General features: G+C 37.9%; 1 long non-coding RNA gene across 2 annotated transcripts; it reads left to right on the top strand.

Annotated features, from left to right (window-relative positions):
- The first annotated feature begins 1,284 nt into the window (after positions 1-1,284).
- LOC140659796 (uncharacterized) lies at positions 1,285-10,517 on the top strand. Of its 2 annotated transcripts, none has more exons than XR_012045240.1 (5): positions 1,285-1,445; positions 6,245-6,288; positions 8,070-8,122; positions 8,749-9,043; positions 10,327-10,517. It is a non-coding gene; the product is annotated as an uncharacterized lncRNA (long non-coding RNA). The 2 variants fall into 2 exon arrangements; XR_012045232.1 differs by having other exon boundaries at positions 8,280-9,043.
- The last annotated feature ends 4,397 nt before the right edge of the window (positions 10,518-14,914 follow it).

The raw sequence follows: 14,914 nt of genomic DNA, 5'->3' as shown, positions 1-14,914 counted from the left end.
TTTTTTATTTCATAATTCAAATTACTTTTATTAAGATAAGCAGCAATATTTTTATTTTACAGGAGTATTGCAAAAAAGTCTAGAAGTGAAAAAGGTAAGAGATATTTAGGGATTAGGCATGTGTTGTTTGATATGAGGGAACTGCTAACATTTTCAAAATGAAAATTTGGGGACGATGTCTATTTTCAGTAGCATACGGCTTGTTTATAAAAAGAAAATATTATTTGCAGCGAAATAGACACAAGCTTATTATTGACTCTTATTTAGCTACTTTTATGTCTTCTAGTATTGTAAAATCATCTTACTTCCCAATCATTATGACTTTAATATCACAACAGAAATGGAAGGATAGGAAGTATTAATATTATAAAATTTAATATATTCATATATAGGAGACTGCAGCAAAGAACTTTAGGCTTTCATTTGTAAAAGAGCTGCCTACATAGTTTTGAAAATCTGCCTATAAATGTTTGGCCTTAAACTTACACAGACAGTATGTACCAAAAAAATAAAATTAACCCAGATCTTCTTCAGCTACCTAACTAAAAAGAAGTCAATTCTCTTTACCTTGTGCTTTCATATGTTCATAAAATAATGCCTTTTTTTTAAAAGCTGAGAATTTAATAAGACTTGGAGAAACTATGGGAAAAGAAATTAATGAAGAACATGTGTGTATCCTATCTTGTGAATAGAAACATGTATCCGTTAGTTGGTGATAAATCCATTATTTGTACTCAAACTGCAGCCCTAGCTGCTCACTCAGTAAAGGCTCAGAAGCATGATCAGGAACCTTTTTTAACTGGTTGAGCTGATTTTATGGAAAATCTGAATTTCAACAGTCTCCCTGAACATACACACTTACATTTATTCATCTCTGCCATCCTATACATCTTTATTGTGCCCTGGAGATGTACATGAAGAGATTAATAGTCTGCTTTTTTGATAGACTCTGCCAATTTTGTTTAATGCTAACATAGTGCTTTTGAAAAAGTTACCAGAAGAGTGCTATTAAAATCAAAATTTAATTGAGGCACCCAGCTTATTCTCATTCTGATCTCATCAGTTTTCATTCACATGTGACACGTTGCCAGCTTACAGTTCTTGTAATAAGAACTTATAATAAAAGGTGGCCCAATGGGAAGATAAAAGCCAAGATGAAAAGAGCTTATTGCTTGAAATGAATTCAACATGGGACTGGTGGCTTTTAGCAAGATAAGTAGCTGAGACTGCTCAATGACAGCAATTTCTTATTTATTTACAGTAAAATCCTATTTATCTGAAGGTCTCGGTGCACAGCTTAAATTCACAGTTAACCAGAAGGACTTGTCACACAGATCTGGTCATCAAAATTGCTCTGTAGATTTCAAAGTGTGACAGATAAAGAATTCATCTTTCTTGCACAACTGGTAAAGAAGAGGATACGAACTCTCACAAAGCTCAACCTGGTAGGTTCCAGAGGCTGCTCCTGCCCAAGGCTAGAGTCAGTACTCAATATAGGCAATTTTCAAATAGTGAAGTGTGCAGATAAATCCTGGCATAGGCATGCCAACTAATAGCACTACGTAACAAACTGAGAAAGACTAAATAACTGAAACTGAAAGGAAAACCTTGTACATAGAACATAAATATCCATGCTTCACTACGACGTATCAAGCTCTGTTAAGACAGTGCCTTGAAAATCTTTCTGCTGCTTTATTTCCTTTCCAGGTAGCCACCTGTTGTAAGTCTCTCAGCCTACATTTTCCCCTCTGTTGTGACATTTCTGCTTTTGTCTCTGTGATTCATGCCAACTTTGCTACCATTTGGGCATCTAAATGCAGTGCTACAATTAAGACTGCATCTTTAACATTTCTATTAAAATATAGTGTTCAAGATTTTCTCTATTTCTCTAAAGCATCTATACACTTTCAGTACTGACAAATAGCTATGACTCAGGTATCAACTGATACGCCCCTGAATGTAAAACAAGCATTAGACTGTCCTGTTAATGTCTAGGGCTGCCTTCAAGCTGATAAACTGAAAACAATGGTATTTATAAATCAAAATCTGGGTGGAATAGTTGTCTTCACAAATATGGTTTTGCCAACTGCCAGGACTAAAGAGGATTGTGGCTGTGGCAAACATTCTGTCAGGTGCTGTATATACCTGCTTTGCACCTTCGGTGCAGTGATGCTTGCAGAGATGTCTGTAGTAGGCTGATGCTTTCAGTGATCTTGCTTGTCACAATGAAGGGTCTGAAAATACCACCCTCCATGGAAATGAACTAAAGGTGATCCGAGACACACCATGACTGCAGCAGTCCTTTAGCTCGAGACTGGGTAACTGTGTCTACCAGCATTGTTTTTACCTTATATGAACACAATATTCCTTATTCTTTTAAATCCTACAAGAAATCATGCTGCCTTAAACTCTTTTCTCTCCTGTACTATTTCACTGTTCCTATCTGCGGTAAGTTTACTATAGCTAAATCTTCAAGCTACAGGAACATCACAATCTGAGATGGTGATTTTTCTGTACACAACAACCAGATTAACTGAACATATTGTTCAATTCAGTATTGAAAGCATGCTATCCTTAATTTCTTGAAAGAATTGAGGATCACTGCAAAGAAGTTAGAAACTGTTTTGAATAAACTAATTAACAATGGCCAAGTCATATCCTGGCCTTATACAACTTCTGCAAACAATCTGGTACAAACTTCTGCAAAGTGTGAAATGCCTTTTGAAGCACAACTTTAGCAGTTTCACGGTTTCTTCCCTCAAGTTTTCTGTAAAGAAATCTGTCTTACAAGGAAAGAATAGCATCTGTATTAAGAAGAGAAAAAATAGTCTTCAAAATCCACCTCTACAACAGAGCTCAAAATCTCCATCACACTTGTTTTCATGATTTAACAATATGAATAGAGATTTCAGTCTTGATATGTGCTAAAACCAACAGGATTATCATTCTTCCTTATTCTCAGGGCTATGTAGATGGAGGACTCCTCAATGCCAGTCAAGTAACACTGAGGGATCCAGAGCCTTCAGGATAAAGCCCACTTACAGGGTTGGGATATAAGGTGTTTCTCTTACACCATTTTGACATTGGGCCAGTAAACAGCATCAACAGACAAAGGTTTTTTTATCTAGTCTGAATCCTCAATACTTGACATTTTAGATGTACAGAAAATGGAAACCAAATCAGGCTACTAAGAGGATAGAACAAGCATGTAGGGATAGAAATTAGACACATGAAAACTTAAGTGAGAGGAAAATGGTAAGAGATTCTGAAAACTCATTCCAGTATGTTAGTCATAAAAAGAAGAGCAGAGGTGCTAGTCTGTTACTCCATGGTTTGGAAAGATGTTGTCATATGATACTGAGATGTCTGATGGAGTTTACCAAACTTTTTGCATCTGCCTTTACTGAAAAATCATCACATCGAAGTAGATGATATCAATCAAGCAAGCAAAAGGCTATTGCAAAAAGTAAAGGAATAACCTGTTCCCTACATATTGTGGTAGGTATGACAGGTAGTAGTGAGCTTTAACTGCACCAGGAAGGTTTCAAGTTAGGAAGCAGAAAAAGCTTTGAAAAACTAGTACAGATAATGAGGGACTGGATTAATTTGCCTGGGGAAATTGTGGAGTCTTCATCTTTGGATCTTTTTTAGGACAGCTCAGGCAATCATTTGTCAAGAATAGTTCATGATAGGAATAGCATCTGTCACAATCTGACTCTGCCCTGGGGCAGAAGGAAAGTCTAGATTATGCTCTTGAGGCTCCTTCAGTTCTTATTTTTCTATGACTTTTATAGTTTACTCTTATTCAGAGAGCTAATAAACAAGATTATAGCTACTGGCTTTTTGTTACATGCTTACCTGCAATCTCCAGAATTCCTGATTGCCTTTGGGAAGAATTATATGGCTATTGTAGCTAAGTCAATAATTTTTATATCATCTGTGGGACAAGTTAGCATTTGTAAACAAACATATTGTCAGACAAATTGAAATCGGTCTTTGACTTCAAGAGGAGCTCAATTGCATCATGTAGATTCAGGCAACTAAGTTGGCAGCTGGTCTCCCAAGGCTCCCTTTGTAGTCAGCACATAGACAGGCGATTTCAGGGAGCAACTGAGAGCATGAGACTAATTTATGTGCTCTGAAGACTAGCCAAATAACTGAGCAGGTTAAGTAAATTAAATAGGAAACCAGTAGTTGAACAGTGTTAATACTCTCCTTCCATACCTTCAGAATGCTTAAATTACCAAGAAAGTGCCTCTCATAAATAACCAATATTTAAAGAGATGATATAAAAATATATTGTGGAAAAATAGCAAGAAATTAATCACATTCACAGAGTTTATAGATTTTGCTGCAATCTCTCCTCCCATTTCTGTGCAATAAATAATAACAGGACAAACTAATTGTTTTACTTAACAACTCAATGTGAAAAATCTCTAAAATAGGCTGGCTATGTAAATATCTAGTCGAGAGTAAAATAAAGCAAACCTACTCTATTTTGGCTCCCACTCAGACTGGTAGTAAAAATAAGATAGTGTTAAATAAATATGTTTTAGGACTTTTTAGAAGTGTTTTACAGGAAGAATAAAGTAAACACACTCAGCATAATTTCTTTTGAGGCTTTTTGAGATATAGATTCCCACTTCTAAGTTACAGAGTTAGAAAAAAATTAAAGAACACGGAATAAGGTTCATCTAGCCTTCAGCTTCCTGGTATGCATCAATTAAAATTATCCTAGGATCAAGAGTTCTCTTGTTTCCATCCATAAGGTTCAATATTCTTTTCCTATCTAACAAGGTCTAGCGGAGTAACTCCTTGACACTGAATATTGATGAGTGACAAAATAACATTTTCTTCTTACTATCCACTAAAACAATTGCTCAGAAGACTGCCAGGTAGCATTCTGCACATGGAGGAATTGCGTAAAGAGTAAGGATCAGGCTGTAACTGAACAGCACAAGAAAGAACCCAGGACTGCCTTGTTTGTTTGTTTGTTTTTCACAGGATAAGTGTATCATCATTTGATCAAATTTTAAAATGGTTATTTATATTCCATCTCACTGCTTCAACTGGATATCACATTTCATTGAAACATTTATTCAGCACAGTCTCACTAAGCCACTGGGTAACCAGTCCCCTGATGAACAGAGAAAATTGACAGAGTTTAATAGAAAAAGAAAATGTTTGCTGTGTACAGATAATGGGAAAGCCCACACAATTCTCAGGGACTACAGTTGGATCTGTGATATTTAGAACTACTAAGTACAGCCATGAGACAGTTTTGACCCATTTAATTAAAAGGATGTGTGCCATATTAATACCGTCATTACTGTGTAAATTAATCTAAACATCCATATTTATTCTTTCATAAATACTCCTTTAAATATATGATTCATATGGATGTAAAAAGATTTTTGCTTGCAGTATGAAATGCAGTAACAAAACTGCACTATTGTTTTTTTGTCAACAAGACTGTGAAGTCTTTGTCACAGTGTCAAAAGTATCTTCAGTGGGACTTCCCTTCAGGTCTCCCTTGTGCTGTGGGGGCTCAGAGTCACTTCCACAGGCACCAGAATACAAAGTGCTGCATATTGAGGGTTTTATTGCACCCTACTGCTGCTGCAAGGGAAGGACTGCTTCTCCCCAAGATCTCTCATAAAAGGATATCACTTCTGGGCTGCTGGCTGCCCATGCTAGTGCCCTGAAGAGTTATGGAGGTTAACAACTTCCAAAGCTTAGATAACACCACAGGAATTGGTGCTGAATAAATAATTCATGTCTACTTTTTTATGACTAAAAAAAAAGAAAAACTTGAGTAGCTTGACTCAGTTTCAAGCTACTGTTAAAGTATTTGATTTTATCATAAATGTCATTTTTGCCCGTTTATTTCTTTTGGCAGCAGGGCCTCTTCCAGAGGCTTGATGGCAGTATAATGGAAAGTTAATAAATGGATCAGTACATTGTTTTCATTCTTTCCAGATGTTTCCTTCATTATGTTAGACACATTACTTCCTAAGCAGAAAGCTCCAAAGAGTGCAAATTTTAGTGTCTCTTACAAGACAAGATGTGCAGTTCAGAAAACAGAGTGCATCCTTGTTTGCCTGGAAGAAAATAGTTTCCATGATGTTTATTCTGGCTAGAGTGGGGTACGCATCAATAGACACGCTTAAAAAAAAAACAAGCTATGAAGGACTTCAAAGAAACCAGATACAGAAAATCTTATTATATGTGGTTTTTATTGCAGATGGGACAGCTACTATACTGACTACTTCTTCCCAACATCCACAGGTATCCAGCAGACGTATTCAGTTAGTGCTGCTTACTATTGTATTGCTACCACTAGCTGTTTTAATCACAGCAGGCTAGACAGAAACAATGTTAATAAGCACTCTGTAAAATCTCATCGTGTCTGAATTTAGAGTGTGGTTGCTGTTTTATAGGGTCTAGATGTGAAACTGTAAATGATGTTTGCTACTGAATGATGGAAAAAAGGATTATACAGGAACATTGAAACCTTTAGTAATGAATTTAAGAGCCTGGGGCTCATTTGCCACAAAAATTAATAAAAACAAAAGCACAAATAAGCTGTTTTCTGCTTTTATGTTATGTTATGTAACCCCTTTTTCTGTTTAGAAATTAGGCCATGAGAAGTTACTGTATTTCGAAGTAGTTCAGCTGGCATTTACATATGAATATAGAAACACCAGCTATATCAACCTATTAGTACAGAGGTTACTTCAAAAGTCCTGTCATTATCTTCTTGTACAGTTGTCATAATGTTTCTTGATATAAATATGTGGGATGAGTAAAACAATTTTAAGAAGATTTTGAAAGAGTTTTTCTCCTTTCAAAGTCTGCTTATCCTGAACTGCCCAGCTTTAAGCCAGGTACCTATTTTCTCACATGAAATCTTTAAATAGTCTATGTTTGTCACCTTCCTATTTTATTGAGGCCTTTCTGTGCAGCCCTGGATTTTTGGTTTAACCTCTTAAAGTGAAACCTGCAGCCTTATCATTTCGTTTCATTCAAGAATATAGAAGCCATCATTCTACAGAGCTGGCAGCTTTTCTGCTTCAGAGCTCATGTAATTTAGTTGGGTCCCCTAATAGGGTTATATTTCATATATGCTGAATACACCCTTTATGCTTGTGTTACTCCTCAGAGAACTTACAGATGAAAATAAAGTAGTTTATTGCATAAGGAATAGTGACTGTATTGGCCATTAACCTAAATAACTTGCATAGACTATAGTGGGGCATATAAAACACTCATAGCAGTGAGATCTGAATCAGTACAAGACATTTATTCAAGCTGAAGTATTGCTTATAGAAAGGAGCCCACAGATATCTGTACTATTCTATGCTGCCAGCTTCTCCAGCTAGGTAACTTGTGTTCTGCTATGTACAATATTTGAATGTCATGCCTCAGGCAGTTTATTTTCCTACAATGGTTTCTTCTTCTCCTACAAAAATAGTACTGAAAAAAAAATGTTATGCAAAATACCTGCTGTGCTATAATTAACTTATACATGAATTTTTGTCCATTAGTATTGTACTTACAAATTTAAATGCAATTGTAATAAAATAACTACTGGGATACACGTTATACTAATTATATGAAAAAAAATTATCTAAAAATAGATAACATTTAACATTCATTTACATATAAGAACAAACTCAACTTTTTATTTTTTTAAACTTTTGAAAACTATATTAGATTTTCAAAACAAGAAAAAGGAGACTGCCTCCATGATCAACTTCCAAGCCTTTGACTGAATGCAAATATCAGTTTATCTTTTTCTAAAATTTTATGTAAATGCATGCAACTCCAAAATGTTTTGGAAAAGTGAATTATCTGCTTAGCGCCCAGTGATACAAATCTTCTGTGCTGCTAGGTACTCTTCCAAATCTGGAAGAATTGGGCTGTTTATAGATAATACTTTAAAAAAAAGTGTTATCTGAAAATATCATTGTGTACAATGTAAATTCAAACATTCAGTAGTTAGGAACTGTCAGTTTCAGACAGTTAAATTCACTCTTTCTTTTTTGTATACTTGCATGATAACACAGGCAACTTTCCCGGTAATACACAATTGCTTTCTGCAGGAACCCTGCCTCCTCTGGTAAGTCAGTTTTACGGTATTGTTTGATTGTGGTGATGTACAGTTTTTCTTCCATTATTGAAAGCATCCCTTCACCTACTCTTTGTTTAGTGCTGTCTCAGTCTTGAATTAATTTCCTCAACAATTTTTGTGTAATGACCTTAAACTTCTATTCTAGAAGGGACTTTGGTCAAGACCTCAGAGTTACCCACCGCTCTTTGTGAATGTCTCCAACCTCTTCAGTCTTGACAAAATTCACATGCTTAGTTCTTAATCCACATGTAAATCAACTCTGTATCTACCAAGATGTTCTTCCACCTGCCTCCTTCCAAGGACTCTCTTCAATGAGTTTTCTTAGAAAATAGCTACTGGATGGAGTCTTGCCCAGAATGTAATGGTGGACAAGGTTGACCATGAAATGGAGATGTCATCCTCTTCAATGGTGTATGGTGTCGGTAATAAAAGTCTCCTAATTCCTGATGAATTCTAAATTGCATTGTGCAAAATGAAACAACTCCAGATAGGAAGGTACTCGCCACAGAGGGCAGCTGGTGACTGATTTTGTCTCCCACATTCTTGGCGACATTTCTGATTGTTGTATGTGTGCTGGGATGAAGGTACTCTCCTTTCATTGTACTGTTTTTCAGTGGAAAGAGTTGTCATTACTCAGCTTTGAAGTTACCAGCTGTACATGGTTGATCAGGAGAGGGTTCAAGCCTGGACTGAATGGAGGTCTTTGGATTAGGGTTCTGTCAGGACCTCCATCAGCTTTCTGCCCCAGATGGCTCCTCTCCCAAAGTCGCCCAAACCTCGGCCTCATTTTGAAGTCCCTGACTTCACCCATATTTGGCTGGGTTTGCAGCTGAGACTGTGGGTGTTCGGAGAGGTTACAGGCTCAAAGCAAAATCACTCTGCACATTCCTGATCAACAAGAAATGTTTGGTAAGTGCTACCAGCATATGACTACAAATCTTACTTGCCAGGTGTTGCTTTTCAAATGATTGCTGGCAAATAGACTTCTTAGGGAGCCCAAAGGCTGCTGGTTATGCAATCAGAGAAGGGGGATGGCTACTCCACCATAAGTTAACAATAAGCTTTTGTTGAAAGCAGTTCTCAGCAACTGATTAAATGTTAATTATCATTCTTTTGTATGGCCACATGTTCACTGTTTAGACCCAATTTCCAGCTACCTACAGACTGTGTTCCCTAGAGAAACAGGGTGTTTGACTGGTCAACAGGGAAATTGCTGGTTATTTCACAACTTGCAAAGTGACAGGGAAGTATGGTTGAAGCTGAGAACAGGGTGCTGTAAAGGGTAGGTGGGAAATGTCACTCATACATAAGAAGCAGTGCAGCAAGGAAAATTCATTACACATCCCTTTGTGGGACAGAAAGGGCTAAGGATGGAAAGATGGGGATATAAAGCTTGTTCCTGAGGCTTGGAGGATCCAGATCCTGGGAAACAAGGAGTTTGAAAGCCAAGGCCCCAACCTAGCATTGCAGGAGTTTAAACACAGGTTGGATTGGGGTGTGTGGCTTAAATCCTGAACTGGGCACAGCATACAGTGGGAGGTCCTCATAGAAATACCTTTCCCACCTCCAAGAGTGGTGATGTGTCTCAGTGGCACTTCACAGCTTCGTAGGTAAAACAGCAGGGTTAGTAGGCTTTTTGTGAGTATTGTTGGTCTGTTAGTTTTTCCCCATTTTCAGTTTTATGTCAGAGATCCATAACATCCAACTCCTTTTGTATTTACATCTCAAAATGTGGACAGACTCAGCTGGAATTCTCTGATGAAACTGGTTTTCACAGAAAAAAAAGCTAAATTATAGAAACTTTAATTTTTCAGAGAAACGTGTTAGTTTCTTCTGATGAAACACCACAGAAGGCATCTTTCTGATAGAAACCTGCTGATTGCTTGCCTGCTGTTGGGGAGCTCAGACTCCACACCTGTGGCTCTGATGTAACCCCATCCCACCAGAGCTCTGGATCACACAGCACACGTGCTTTGCCACAGAGACTGGCAATCAGTTTTGAATGAGTGGAAAGGAGTTTTGGAGCTGAGGGAACAGAGTTCAAAACCTACTATCCAAATGGAAGAAGGTGTGCAAACATGCAGATGTGTCACACAGTGTGTGTACATTTGAAACCCAGTGTGCAGCTCTAAGAATTTAAATACTCTTTGATCCTCTTTAAAAGCCTACATCTGGCCTCTTCTCTCTTGTAGGCTTCCTACCATGGAACAGAGCCCTTCAGAGCTTCAGGTCCCCATCCCAAGTCACCTGGTTCCCAGCTTCCAAGCACTGGCTGTCCAACAGCCTGTATGGGCTCCCATAAGAGAAACAACTAGACTACAGGCTGTCGCTCTCAGGATCCCAGGATCCAGGATATTTTGGAGGCTTTCTGTGAAGAGCATTGGCTGCTGCTAAAACAAAGCATTTTTGTTTCTTTTTATGCTTTTCTTTCCTATAAGAAAAATAAAAAATGTGGCTTGTTTGGAATTGTAACTTTTTTTCCCTCTTCAGAATAGCCAGTTTTCCATGAAGTGGCTATTTGAACTTGTTTTGGATATTTGTGGGTAAGAAATGGATATTTGGCCCTGTTTGTTTGTTTCCCTTTATATCTAATACATTTTTCTTTACCACATATCTCTAAGGAGGGAGACGGTGATACTGTTGAGATCATTTTATGAATTGGAAACTGGAATAAAGGATTAGAGGCAAAACTGGAGACTATATTTAAGAGTAAATTTGAATACTTTACACATAAATGGAGGTTTTAATGACCTGATTTGCAAAGCTTGACCTAAAATCTTCTGAGCATCAAACATCAGATTTGGGTACCCAGAAACCAAGGAATAAGTAGTGAGAACATCAGTTAATGTGACCTTCTCATTATTTCTTTGAAAGGCAGAAGTACAATCCAATTTTACGAAGTAGCAATGAGTCACCATAACCATTAAACCATTTTAGCCCAATTTTCTAAGAAATTTTTGTGCCCGTGTCTGTGCACACACATTTGCATCTGTTCATTCATTGAACTTATTGATCAATTTAAACTAAGACTTGACAAGAAAGTAGAGATTTCAGAAATAACCTAGGTAATTATTAACCTGCAGTTACAGTTAATAGTTAACTACAAGTTTTCAAAAAACAGGATGCTAGGAAAGGGTACTGGACCTTATGAAGGAAGAAGGAAAACTAAAACATGAGCTTATTTGTTTTTCAATTTCAGAGTATCTGCATAGCAGAGGAATTTCAAACCAGAAGACATGACACAAATGCACTAGAACATGTTAGCATTAATAGTGCTGTTTCTGTTTGTGTGACACTGTCTGTTAAACCACCTATCTCACAAATTTTGCAGCAGGAGAGATAGAGGTCCCATGAAAGCCTCTTGCAGTGTATGACCTTCAGTCTGCACTGTGAACTGAATGTGATCTGGGCTATGGAGGGGGAAAAAAGAAAAAAGTGCTGTGCTTAGGTATGAAAAATATGGGTAATGAAAATGCACACATCAATGGGTTCTGTTGGTAACTTGTCTTGGTTACTGCATCTCTCCAACTGCATGTGTTTTTTTGTGTGTGTGTGCATGTGTATGCATGCGTATGTTTTTTTCCAGAGAAAAACATAGTAACAGGCAGGAATGACACTTACTTACCTTAGGGATAATGGAGTGCCTCTCCAAGAGAAGCTTACAACACCCACTGAAATTTCAGTCTCATTTTACTCCTGCCTTAAATGCAAAGCACACATATGCCAGCACAAAGCCTAACACCGCAGCACACTGGGGCAGGAAGCACACCCTGCCTGTGCTGCAGTCCTCAGTGGAGATTCTCATCAGCTAAAGGGCATTATGGCTTTCACTATGTTGTGGTTTAACACAGCAGGCAGCTAAACACCACACAGCTGTTCGCTCACTCCCCCACAGTGGGATGGCGGAGAGAATTGGAAAAAGGTAAAACTCGTGGGTTGAGATAAAGACAATTTAATAAGACAGAAAAGGGAGGGAAAATAATAATAATGATAAAAGAATACACAAAACAAGTGATGCACAATGCAATTGCTCATCGCAACCTGCCAGTCAGCAACCCGCCAACCAACACCCAGCCAGTTCCTGAGCAGCGGCTGCACCCCCCGGCCAACTCCCCCCAGTTTTTTTGTTCCGCATGACATCATATGGTATGGAATATCCATACCATATGATGGTCATACTTTGGCCAGCTGGGTCAGCTGTCTTGGCTGTGTCCCATCCCAGCTTCTTGTGTACCTCCAGCCTCCTCGCTGGCAGGACAGTATGAGAAGCTGAAAAGTCTTTGACTTAGTGTGAGCACTGCTCAGCAACAACTAAAACATCAGTGTGTTATCAATCAACATTATTCTCATCCTAAACCCAAAACACAGCACTATACCAGCTACTAGGAAAAAAATTAACTGTATCTCAGCTGAAACTAGGACAGTCTACCAATTGTAAAAATATTGATTTCATGCTTTGATGCTGCAGTCTCCTCCCCCAGGCATTACCAGTCCTCTTGGAATATTGATATCATCCCTACTGTCACTGATAAAGTCAGTGGGAGCTGTAGGGATGAGCTGCTGGCACTGCTGCACTATGGTCCCACACCTATTTGTTAGTCAGAGAAGATCTTGGAGGCTCAGGAATGATGGTCTCAGTTCCCTGCTATACAAGGGACTGGGTCTCATTAGTTGGACACTGTGACCTCTTATTCCTGTAAGTGAAAGCTACACATAATGCCCTGCTCTGCCTCTGCAGCCCTTAGATGGAGCATGTTTGTTTGTTCCTGGAGATGCAGTCTTCTTGTCAGTGCAGGCTACAAAGCAAAGAAACATGTTCCCTGTCAAGGAAAACCGCAGAGAATTGACCGGCAGACTAACAACTATCCTCCATAGTTATGAAGAGATCATTTTAAGGGCTCATAGTTTAACCAAATGTAAACAAATTTTTAAAGTATGAGAAAAAAAGAAAGTCCTGAGATGGAAGCAAATTGTCTTCCAAAGTTCATGTTCCCAACTCTGAAGTACTGCAGCTTCTCACCTAAGGGCTGCAACAATCAAAACTGGTTTAAACACTGGGTTTCATGCTGAGAATACCTAATACATGTACTTTTGCAAATAAATGGAGTTCACCAAAGGTACTGAGCGTATCTGGTTAAATCCTCTATGGTACCAGCTTAGCAAAGTCATAAGTCAATGAAAACAAAGCTTCATCACTGAAGTTTTGGGCAACTTCTATTGCATTATGTTTACCTTGATGGTAGGCAAAGACTATTTCAAAGGCATGTAGGCACAGTCATATACCCCAGACAGACATGTAAGGAATGTAAATTTTGCCTGCATGGATACATTTAACCTATGGTGTTTATGCTAGCAAGGATCACTCCTGAGGCTAAGGGTTGCAGGATTTTAGCATTACTGATACCTATTATAGGTAAAAATACATTACCTTAAAATAATTGAATATAAATCAAGTACTTGGAAAGAAGGGAAAAACTATATCATACAATACAACACATGGCTGATTCACTGTATGTATCAATACAACACAGAGGACTCAGAGAAATTTTTGGCCAGTGTAACTCCAGAACTGGAAAGGAAAAAGATGTGTCAGGAGCTAGGGTGAGACAATTGGTGCTATTGTGGTTGGACTGCTTTCAGGATCTGAGATAGGCTCCTGCTCACTTAAAAACAGTTTAGTTTTTTAGTGCTCTACTGCCCAGTGTAAATGTGTGCTTAGAGAGCTAGTGAACTAAAGTAAAAATTTAAAGGGCTGCAGGAGGGACATATGTAGCTAACAGCCACCACAAAAGGAATCATCTCTTTTTTACATGTGTTACCAATTGAGACATGGGAAAGATTGACAACTACAATGGAAGAACTGTAATACAGTCAAAGAAGAAATTAAGTTATGCCTAATTTATGTTGGTTGCTTTGGAAAGTAATTTGCAATTATGAATAGAAACATATAATAGACTGGTATCACTGCCATATATGACAGATTATCTATTTGATCCTGCTATTAACAATGACCTACAGAAATTGTGTTTATCCAACGGATCCTGCTCCACATAAATATATATATCTGTGATTCCTAAGAGACTAAGTTGCCATTTACCATTTGAAATGCCACAGTTTTAATTTGTAACAAACATAAAAATCCAACTCACAAAGCTCACCCTCCTGAAATCAGATGAGGCCTCTATTTAAAGCATTTCTCATTAAGCATATATAAGAACAATTGTAGTAGCTTTGCTTTGAAAAGACTTTCCTCAAGCAAACAGGCCTCCATTCTAGAACACAGTTGAGATGATTATTTCAGTTCATTTCAGCCTAGGCAACCTTAAACCTTAAATATCTCTCTCTTCAATTGCAGGGTATCTGGGGAATTCTTCGAGTGCTTCTTTAAACTTATATCCTTACCAATACTTCATTGATGAGACCAGTACAAGATCTGTAGTGTTCAGAGAATCTGACATGTCTCTTGTGCTATGAGGTCATAGCATAAATGAGAAATTACTTAGCAGCTTGACATGTTGCGAATTGAAATAAAAAAATAAGGGGAAAGCAAAATGTAAAAGGAGATGGAGGAATGCAATAATAAAAAATCTACCAGCAAAATGTCAGCATCACACAAGTCTGCCTCAGTTTTGGCCTCCAGAACTGAGATCAGTTCCTTGTTTCAATATTTCAGTATGAGAACTCTAGTGTAAACTGCACTAGGTTACACAAAGCTTTGCTGTATTCAAGCAATGGCATTATTAGATCTGGTCCTTAGTTTTATGAACTTCGTTCCGCTTG

Source organism: Ciconia boyciana, chromosome 1 (assembly GCF_034638445.1).
Source record: "Ciconia boyciana chromosome 1, ASM3463844v1, whole genome shotgun sequence".
In the NCBI taxonomy this organism is placed as follows: Eukaryota; Metazoa; Chordata; class Aves; order Ciconiiformes; family Ciconiidae; genus Ciconia; species Ciconia boyciana.
The sequence above is the reverse complement of the archived record's forward strand: the minus strand, read 5'-3'. Positions and strand labels throughout refer to the sequence as shown.